This window comes from Amborella trichopoda, chromosome 8, assembly GCF_054954075.1.
Source record: "Amborella trichopoda isolate Santa Cruz 75 chromosome 8, AtrichopodaSantaCruz75HAP2 v2.0, whole genome shotgun sequence".
NCBI lineage: Eukaryota > Viridiplantae > Streptophyta > Magnoliopsida > Amborellales > Amborellaceae > Amborella > Amborella trichopoda.
Window position 1 is genome coordinate 14,320,949 of NC_142343.1, and position 10,763 is coordinate 14,331,711.

Below are 10,763 nucleotides of genomic sequence, written 5' to 3' on the forward strand. Positions count from 1 at the left end.
TCCTGGAGAAAAAGAATATCCAGACGCTACTCCCTAACCCAAAATGATACATCTTGCTGTCTGCATGTACTCCCTAGTCCTCTAACTGTCTAGTCAAGAATCTTCATAGCCATCTGACCCTGGCGGTTGGGAAGAAACCGACAAACTCAGAAGACTAACTTACAACTTTATAGGTTGTGGCTCCCCTTCATTAATGTGAAACTTGACATCAGAAACTCTACTCCTGGGTACGGCTTTACAGCAAGCCTAGTCGATGAGCGAGTAGCTCAAACATGATCTTTGTCCATAGCTTTATCAGTGGTCCCCTCTGAGTTCACCGCACCCATTTCAGCACCTATATTTCATCATTAGGATTTTTCTTAACACTATCCTCCCCAATCTTCTTTAAGACTTCCAAACCTTCTGGCAAGGCCTCACCAAAATCAGCTCCAACTGTCTCCAACATTGCGACATAATCATGTTCTGAGTCAAGGTAGAAATTAACATCCTTGTCCATGCACTCATCCGCATCATTGTCACCCAATACGAGAGGACACTGAAGCAAATTTTGGTGATTATCATTAGCAGCAAACTCAACTTCGACCCCCTCATTTTCTTTCGGATCCAATATGTTCAGAGGCGGAATGAAATCCACTTCCCCATCATACTAAACCTGCATATTCTCATCAAAATGTAAGGTTGAAGACTCTGGTGGCGGAAAAATAACATGGTGACCCTCACCTTTGTCCTTCAAAACAACTATAGGTAGACCATGATCTTCCATCGAAACCCTTGGATCAACAAGAACATTCTTCTTGTGCACAGCTTTCCTAAAAGGTAAAAGTCTTTCTGCCATCTTTGCACACATATAACAATAATAAGGACAACCCTCTTATCAAGCTTCAAGAGAAGGTTAGCCAACGTAACCCAATCATTTCCTTTTCTAACAGCCCCAAACTCCTCTGAAGAGGTTGCAGATGGCACCGCAAAAATCTGTTTCACTAATTTTTTGGAACGACCTCTTAACCGAGCAAATATTCACTAAAAAAGGAGTAAGATTTCCACGTCTCCAACGTGCACCATCACCTTTGGTGCGACTTTCTAGAAATGTATCTTTCCAAGCCTCCTTATTTCTATCACACTTGTCAACTCCTTCCTAAAGACCGCTGGGCACATTATGAGGTGGCCCACTTGTGGTAAATCCTTAGGTAACTTGCCTTTATTTATTTCCTATTTCCATTGATCGCCTTTCCTAAAAAATTATTCATTGAAGGTTACACATCTTTGTCAACGATTCCCCCATTATCGAAATTGTCGGGTACAATTTGATCAATCTTTTTAAAAAGGTATTGCATGTCAATGCACATGAGTGCATTTGCAAGGACGCAAGGATTCTTGATGGCATACTTTGCACTTCATACTAGTATTGGTTCATGAGGCGACCCTCGTCCGAACATGTGTGTAGGTCGGGCTCAAGGCTTGCCACAATTTTGCATGATATGACTCAGATTAAAATAATGCATCAAATGGCTGTGAGCATGTGATCCAACTACTATAGAACTAGCCGTTAAGATTGAAAGGGAATGCACATAGTGAATGTTGGAAAGTATTTTTCAACAATTGTATTCCTGATGCGAATAAGGAGAAAGAATTTCATGACCTAGGTCCGCAGGTGCCAAAATGAGTGGACTACGTAAGCCGTAGGTTAATAAGGCCTGATCCAGAAGTGAAAATTTCAAAGGTCTCAAAAAGCCCAAGAAGGCTCAAAATCGTGCCTATCCTAAGAACACCTGTCAAGTTTCGTTGTAATCTAACGAGTTTAAGGCAATGTATATACAGAAACAGTTTTGGAAAGACAATCTCTATCGCCTTGGAAATGAACCTTATAACTACAGCCCTATCACTGAAGTGTCAAATGATTGTGGGACTACCTCCATTGGATCTGTAACGTCCGAAAACCTCTAGGGACCAAGTTTCAGCTTGATCGAATGCTTTTGGACCAAGTTATGACCAAATTACCCAAAATTGGTAGGTCACAAGCTATTACCATGCACCCTCAGTGAACCAGTTTCCATTAATGGAAACTGTGTTTTTAAGTTTTGAGTTGAATTTTGGAAGGCCATATCTCTCTCGTCCCAGGTTAGATCAAGCTCAAATTTTGGGAGCATGTTTGTTTCGTCAACCCAAGCATTTCGATAAGTGGCACGACCCATGTCGTAACTCGAGCCGGAAGAAAAACAAGAGATAAGATTGCGATCCAAGGCAAGGTTGTAGATTTTCTAGTAGGAGCGCGCCTTGATCGAGCAACCATATCACGACACTCGTACATCGGATTGGCCCGAAACCAAACCTTTTACGAGCACGAGGTCAGAGACTTCATCTGAACCGAATCTCGCACGTGATGGATGGTCAGATTCGACGCATAATGAGTACGAAGGTGCTGCAATTTTTGGCCATTGAAAACCAAATTTCGGTCAAAATACCAAAATTGAAAAACGGTCGTTCGGACCAAATTGAGCCACATTCGTCTCCAAATGCTCATAACGGCATGCTCATCAAAATACATCGAAGAAATCGTGGAAAAACCACTGAGAAACGGGTGTGATCTTGAAACAAAGATCGCATGTTTCTCATGATCGTGGCCCAAATTCTGATCCATGGCTCGAAATGAGTATCAAAATGACCAACTTCCCGAGCCAATCAAGAAAGAATAGACCGGAAGGACCTAGAACTGACCCTAAAAGATCGCAAAGGTTTCATGGCCATGATAGGGACTTAATTGGAATTTCAGGATTTGTGGGTGAGGGGCAAAATTATCATTTTGCTCCTAATTTCTTAATTTTTTTAATTCATTTAATTCTTATTTTTCCACAATTAGGTTAAGAATTGGGCATCCACCCCTGTTTGGACTTAAAATCTATATAAACACATGATGCTCACATGTAATGGACCTTTTTCGATTAATAAAATTTGGGCTCTTGTTTAAGTTTTTGGGTCACGATTTAGAGAGAGAGAGAGAGGAGAGAGAAGATTTAAGCAAGTACCCTTGGCCATTAAAGCTAACTTCTCTCTCCTCTCTTCTTTCTCTCTCTTTTTTCTCCCTCTTCTTTCTCCCTCATCTTTTTCTCTTTTCTTCCTCCCTTCTCTCTTCTTCTTTTCTTTTCTCTCTCCTTTGCTTCTTTCCTTTCTCCTTCTTCTTATTTCCTTTCTCTTTCTTCTTCTTTCCTTTCTCTCTCATCTGCTTCTTTCTTTTCTCTCTCTTCTTCTTTCCTTTCTCTCTCTTCTTCTTTCCTTTCTTTCTATGCTTCTTTCATTTGTCTTTATTCTTTCACTTTCACTCTCTTCTTCTTTCCTTTCTCTCTGCTTCTTTCCTTTCACTCTCTTCTTCTTTCCTTTCTCTCTCTGCTTCTTTCCTTTCACTCTCTTCTTCCTTCTTCTTCATCTTTTTCTCATTCCTCTTCTCTCTTCTCCTTTCCTCTTCTCTCTCTTTTTATCTCTCTTCTTTCTCCCCCTTCTTTCTCTCTCTACTCTCTCTCTGTCTGGCATAGTGGAGTACACCGCCGTATGCAACATCTTTCCTTCTTCTCCGTCTTTGTCTGGCAGGCAGAGTACACCACTGGGTGCGACATCTTGCCCTCTTCTCTCTCTCTGTCTGGCACGGCAGAGCACACCACTGTGTGCGACATCTCTCTCTTTTCTCTCTTTGTCTAGTACGACGGAGTATACCCGTTGTGTGCAACATCTCTCTCTCTCTTCTCTCTTTATCTGGCACGACGGATTACACCGCTATACGCGACATTTCTCTCTCTTCTCTCTCTGTCTAGCATGGTGGAGTACACATCGTGCACGAAATTTCTCTCTCCTCTCCTCTTTCTCTCTTTTGCTTGCTTGACCAGAGGAAAGGCTGGGCCTTGTGTCGCCATGCCAATCTTGCTACCGAGCAGTCTAGTCACCGTGCCGGTCTAACCACCGTGCCCGTCTAGCTGTTGCGCCAGACTAGCCGTAATCTCGCCATCGTGCCAGTCTTGCTGCCGTGCCAGTCTTTCTGCTGTGCCAGTCTTGCCACTGAGTAGCCTAGCCGCCATGCCGGTCTAGTCACCGTGCCCGTCTAGCTGTTGCGCTAGACCAGCCGCCGTGCCGGTATTTCCTCCATGCCAGTCTCATCGCCGTGCCAGTCTAGCCGTCGTGCCAAGCTTCTTCTCTCTCTTTCTCTTCTCTTTCTCTTCTCTCTTCTCTTCTCTTCTCTCATTCTTTTCGTCTCTTCTCCCTTTTGGAAGATTTAGCGAGAGCCAAGCTAACCTTCACCCTCTCTCATCCCTTTTCTTCTTCTTCTTTCTGAAGGATCTAGGTGAAAACGAACCAGCCTTCGTCCCGCTTTTCTCTCTATCTATCTCTTTTTTTTTTTTTTTTCAAAAATACATTTCATCTCTAAAGGATTTGGGTGAAAAACAAACCAGCATTCGTTTCTCTTTTCTCTTTCTCTGAAGTGCTGGGTGAATGCCAAACCAACCTTCGTTCCTCTTTTCTCTCCTTTCCAAAAGTACATTTTATCTCTGAAGTGCTGGGTGAAAGCTAAACCAGCCTTCATCTCTCTTTTCTTTTTCTTTTAAAATATTTTTCCTCTGAAGAGCTAGGTGAAAGCCAAACTAGCCTTCATCCCTAATTTTCTTTCTCCACTCTCTTTCTCTGAAGAACCAGGTGAAAGCCAAAATGGTCTTCGTTTCTTTATTCCTCTATTACCTCACTATTCTCCTCTATGTTTTCTCTTCTCTTTCTTCTTTACTTTCTTCATCTCACCCCCTTTCCTTTGCTCTTCCACTAAGGAAACGATGTTGTAAGTCCCCTGTTAAAAAGATGCCGGAAGGCTATCCAATTGACATGGACCCAATGACGTCATTCCCTCATATTCCCCTCGAATGTACACGTTTGTTTTTATTTATTCAAATACAAGGTGGGGCTTCTAACCCACTTGTCTGTATTCTAATGTGTGATTACGGTAACTGGAAAGAAGAAACATGTCAAGGGAGGCAATTCCGAACGGCCACAGGCTAGGGGGTATTTCGCATGATCTAAGAGGCACTTACGCAAGCAGCCCGAGTGTGTCACGGACCCACGTGAGGTGAGTCCTGCCTCATGACCCAAATTCCTCTCTCACCGATTGGTATTCCTACTCGTATCTCCTTTATGTGGTTCCTGAGAGAGCGATCTTAGGTCCCGAGTCTATCTCAAGCCCAAAGCCATGCCACCTAGTCATCCCGACCCAGAGGGGGAGATCGAGGCACCCAACCAGCTTAGCGACTCCACTAGGGACACGCTACCCCATCGTTGGATCGTTTTCGCTTGGCTTTCCTTTCTTCTCGTTCTTACTTTATTACACACACACACACACACATGTCTTCGAGGTTGGTTAACCCTTTCATCCGAGACATGGAATTTCTAATCCCTGCACTTGTGAGTCTGTTTCGGGAACAGGTTCGATGAACCTTGTTCCTAACCTTCCTTTTAAGTATTGACCCCGTGTCACACTCCCAGGTCCTAACCTGGATTGGTGTGAGGAGGGACCTAAAAGTCCCTCACTCCCCATCTCCTAGCCTTGGTGGACCCTCCACCAATGGACCTTGCATGGGTGGCACACTAGCCACCACACACCGCATGCACCCTGCTACCGACAAATCACTTGTCGGTCCTATTGCTCGGGGCAGCCGAAACACCGCCCCTTCCTTTCCTGCACATGGCAGTCCAGCTGTCAATGCTCCTGGGGGTTGCTGTAAGGCCACCCCCCACTCTCTATCATATCGGGCCCCTGTAGCCAAAGGCTTGACACGTCGAGGAGGAGACCCTAAGGCCGCCACCTCCCATGCATGCACCAGAGCTCGTGGGCCATCCACTTGAGCCACACCTCGGGGCAACCCTCAAGCTGCCTCGACCACTGTCCAGGTTCGAGTCTTCTTAGATCTGGCCAATGTATACCTTTTGCATATGCATCGCACTGCTCGGAGCAGCCCTGTTGCTGTGTTTACTTGAGTACACGAGAGATGACCCCCTCATTGTCCCTCCCAGCACATGCCTGGGCACTCGGTGAGAGGTGGTCACAACACCATTTCCTCACAAACACATGCTCATGGTATTCGGCATCCTAAGGCTAGACCTTGAGCTCGGGTTGACCCTCAGGTCACTCAGAACCCCTCTGCAAGTGGCACACACGCGTCACCCCCACGGATGACTCCAAGATCCCGACCGGAAGGTCATTAGCAGCTGCCTCCTCCCCCTTTCATCCCTTCGCCCCCGATTGAACTACCCAAGACCTGGTACTCAACGGCCTTCCCTAAGAGTACCATCTTCGGACCGGCCCTACCTTTGGAGCTCACAAAAGAGCTCGGGGCAAGGCTCCCTTGGGTGATGAAGCCTTCCATCCCCCGTCTCTCCCCAAGCCAAGATAGAAGCCCGAGTTGACTCCTATTTCTTGCCTGCATCCCTCACCTCATGGAGACAGTCCTATCATATTTGAAGATAGTGGACCATTCACAATCACGGTATCGGTCTCGGTTCTAGAGGGAAGTATACCAGAGCCTGAGAGCCAAACATGACTGAGGCATGTGAATAATGCCCAGAGAAGAACCCAAGACACTCGGGGCAAGCAAGCTTGCTAATCCCTTAGCCGAGAACCGCTTTTACCCACTACAAGCCACAACAAAGCCAGAGGTAGACGAGCCAGAATCCTGCATGGTTGTCAATGTCGTAAGAGACAACCCAACCTTGCTGCTCCTGCGGTCCCAAGACCGTCGCAAACCGATCCTGACCCGATCAGCATAAAGCTCGAGCTTAGTTGGGGCATGACTAACCCCTACTGACCGACTTGCCACACCCAGTCCGGCGGGTATGCAAGACTCCGACCGCACAAGAGATCAACCTCCCCGAAGAAACAGTCAGCGTGATGGTAGTTGAGGAGCCCAACGACGATCAAGAAGACCGTATGAATCGGCTTGAGGACATGATGCGTAGGATGATGACAGTTGAGTAGCCCAACGACGATCAAGAAGACTGTATGAATAGGTTTGAGGACATGATGCGCAGGATGATGGAGAAGAACGAGATAATGGAAGGTACCTGACTCCTTGGGAACTCATCTCACCAGGAAGCCAATTCTCCTCATCTAATCGATCCGGTCCCGAGGCAGCCACCTGCTTCTCATGACCATTCCTCCTCTCAGCAAGTCTCACAAGCCGACATCGATGCCATGGTCACCCATAGTTTGCGAAGCAGATAGATCCTAGGCGTGAAAGATACAACCCTATATTGGAGGCCCTATCCCTCTTACATTGATCTGCTCCTGTTTCCCCCTAATTACCAGAAGGGGAGACTTCTGCTCTTTAACGGCACGAGTTCCCCTCACTAGCATATTTCCCACTTCTATTCGGCATGTCAAGAGACAACAACTGATGGGAGGATTCTTCTCCATCAGTTTGTTGAAACTCTTAACGGGCCAACATTCAAGTGGTACGCCAGACTCCCCCCGAACTCCATGCAGACCTGGGAAGAAATAAAGCACTTGTTCTACAAGCGCCTCTATGAAGTTGAAAGAGAAGTTCAGACTATCGAGCTTCTTACATTAACCTAGGGCTCAAATGAGCCGATTGATCAGTTCATCATAAGATGGAGAGATTTGGTTGCGCACCAAACTATCCCCATGCCTGAAATTGATGCAGTCCAAACATTTATGTGCAACATGCGGTCGAAAATCTCCCTACATGTCGAGGCGTCAAAACCTACTTCTATATTGGATATGATCGCCAAAGCAGTCCGGATAGAGAGCCTCCTTAAGCATCATGGCAAACTTCGAACAACCAAAGCTCTGGTAATGTTAGTCCCAATTCACGGGGCAATCAATAGAAAGGAATGATCAGTGCTGCTGTCACTATATCAGACCCTAAGAAGGCCTTACCTCAAACTCTGGATTTCTCCAAGGGGGTGAACCCAGCAAATTCTTAGGGGACACCTCATGGAAGCCAACAAAAACCCCAGTCCTACATTAAGGTGCCTCCACCTCTGAACCTCTACGAAAAGGACTACCGGAGGAAGCAGAAAAAGAAAGTTTATGGCTGCGATAAGGAGTGGGTCCTGACCTTACTCCGAATGTTGATAGAGCAACAAATGATCACCTTGCCTGAGATAAAAAAGCCTGAAGATGTTGATTTCGTCACCCATAAGAATTATTGCTCCTATCATAGAATGTTGGGGCGCTCCGTTCAGGATTGCTTCACTCTCAAGGATCCCATCGAGGCTTTAATCCCAAAGAGACAAATAAAACTCGATAGTCTCAAGAAGGCATTTGGGGCAGCTGAAGAGTCTCACGTGGTGACAGTTCAAGAAGAAGACAAGCAAGAGTATCATCTTGATGAACTACCACCTGACCTTCTTCAGGCGCTATTTTGTATGATGCTTCAAGTAGAGATCATCGCACCAAATCCGTCAAGACAGCCTAGGCACCTTGCTCGAGGGACTAAGAACCTCTGATGGCCATATCACCAAATACGAGGTCACGATTTAGAGGGGTGCTTCGGCTTCCAAGCCATAGTCATAGCGAAAGTCCAAGGAGGACACGTCACTGGTCGCAAGGGATGACGTTCGAACCACTGGGCTGCCAAAACAAGAAGTCACTCAGACACAGACCTCCTGTGAGAGTGCACCACCCAAGCCTTCTAATCCTTATGAACCCTCAACTTCCGAACCATGGCAAGTCTATCAAGGAAGAAATAGAATGAAGTCTATTTAGAGGGAGGATGTTCGTCAAGCACGGCCAGCCCCTAAGCTTCATGAACCTGGTAAGCTTGCGTCCGTTCACAAAAATGGTAAAAGGAGACGAGCACCAAAGGCCACCCACCGAAAGAGGAAACTCCCTCAACCTCAGACTGAGGTTGAATTCCTAAAGCCCCTTCCTCCGTTGCCAACCTTGCAAGATTTACTCCTTGAGTCAGTCGCTTTCATTGACCAAGACCCGCAATCTAGTCAAACGGGCATTCTTGAGCCTTCCTTTGCTCAGGTTCCCAAGACGCCTGATAAGGGTGACGATATTAAAAGAACCCTCAAATGGACCAAGTAGGGTGAAGACCTAAAAGATTCCTTGCACACATCCAATTCTGATGATGACGCTAAAAGCTACCCGGATCGGTCCAATCTGAGTGATGACCTTAAAAGCTCTCCCCCATTTTTGTTCTCGATTCTTCTAACCCTTCTTCTTCTTCTGCTAACATGTCTTTTGCAGGTTCAACTCGCGAATGCCCAAACTTTGAAGCTCTTGACAAAGAGCTGAAAAATTGCAACATTAGCAAGCGGCATCGAAAGCAACTAAAAAGGATGGTGGCCCAAGCAGCTGGGTTCCTATCAATCGCTAACGCCTTGGCGTCCAGGGCCAACGCAAAGCCTCCTCCCACTACCGAGGAGCTCATTAAGCAGCACAAGAGTCTCAAGGCCAAGAAACCCCAATAGCCTCCTAAGCCCGATGTCAAGCAAAGACTGAAAGAGACAAGAGCGCAGAGCTTCCATTCTCGCAAAGCATGCCACATGGTGCAAATCTCTGAAGCAGTGACCAGCGCTGAACCCAATCGGTCTAAGGTCAGGCAAGAAGTTATAGTGGCTCATGCAGAAACTGAGACTCTTGAATACCCTGGTCCACCACTCATCCCATACCCTAACATGCCGACCAATCCACCACTCCTTAAGTACTCGAGACCACCATTGGTTCCATACACCCAACCATCTCCAAACCCTCAACTCCATCAACCCCTATTTTACCATCACATACTCCTATCACCCAATCTAACCCATCGATACTGGACTCGGATGCACGACCTGGCCAGTCGGCACCAAAACCGGTGGCGTAACCTTTACCTACCCAATCCTCACAACCTCCCTAATCCATACCGATCGCATAGCAAAGTCAATCAGTACCTCAAAACAAACCTCCATCGCCTAAGCCTACCTAACAACCTATCATCTCACTAAAGCCCGTGGCAGATTCAGGAGTACATTGAAATAGTGATCGCAAGAACGAGAATGATGTGGTGGCTGCATCTATGATCTCTTAATCACAGAACCCTCCCCTCGCACTCTCTGGGCCCTGCTCTTCTCAATCGAACCAAGTTCCTCAAAATTTTCTCTCTCAACCATATACACTCCCTCTCCTTGACCCCTCCTCAAGCAAGCAAGCAGAAGAAGTGGCTACCATGGTCTATACCATCAAAGCCCAATTTGAGGTGGAGATGTCAAAAGCATGGGTACTTATGAACTCGGAGGTCAGGATATTCGTGGTCAATGAAAGACCCCTTGGATCACAGACCAATGACGAGATGGAAGTTTAAGAAGCCCCCGAGGAATGGGAAGAGGGTGGACAAGCTACGTTTGACGATCTCAAGAAATAAACTTGGGCAATGAGAATGGCCCGAGGCCAACTTTTATTTCAGCTAACATGTAGCCAGATGAGAAGGAGCACTATATTACCTTCATAGAAGAAAATCGAGATGTCTTCACCTGACACTATCATGAGATGCTCAATATCGATCCTCAAGTCGCAGTACATCGGCTCGACATTGATCCATCCTTCAAACCCTTAAAGCAGAAATCGAGAAGGTTCGTCCTGATCTTGAAATGCAAATAGATGCTGAAGTAACTAAACTCAGGGAAGCAAGTTTTATTCGGGAGGTCAAATACCTGAAATGGCTCACCAATATTGTGCCAGTTAAAAAGAAGAACAGGAAAATCAAGGTCTGCATTGGTTTCCGTGACTT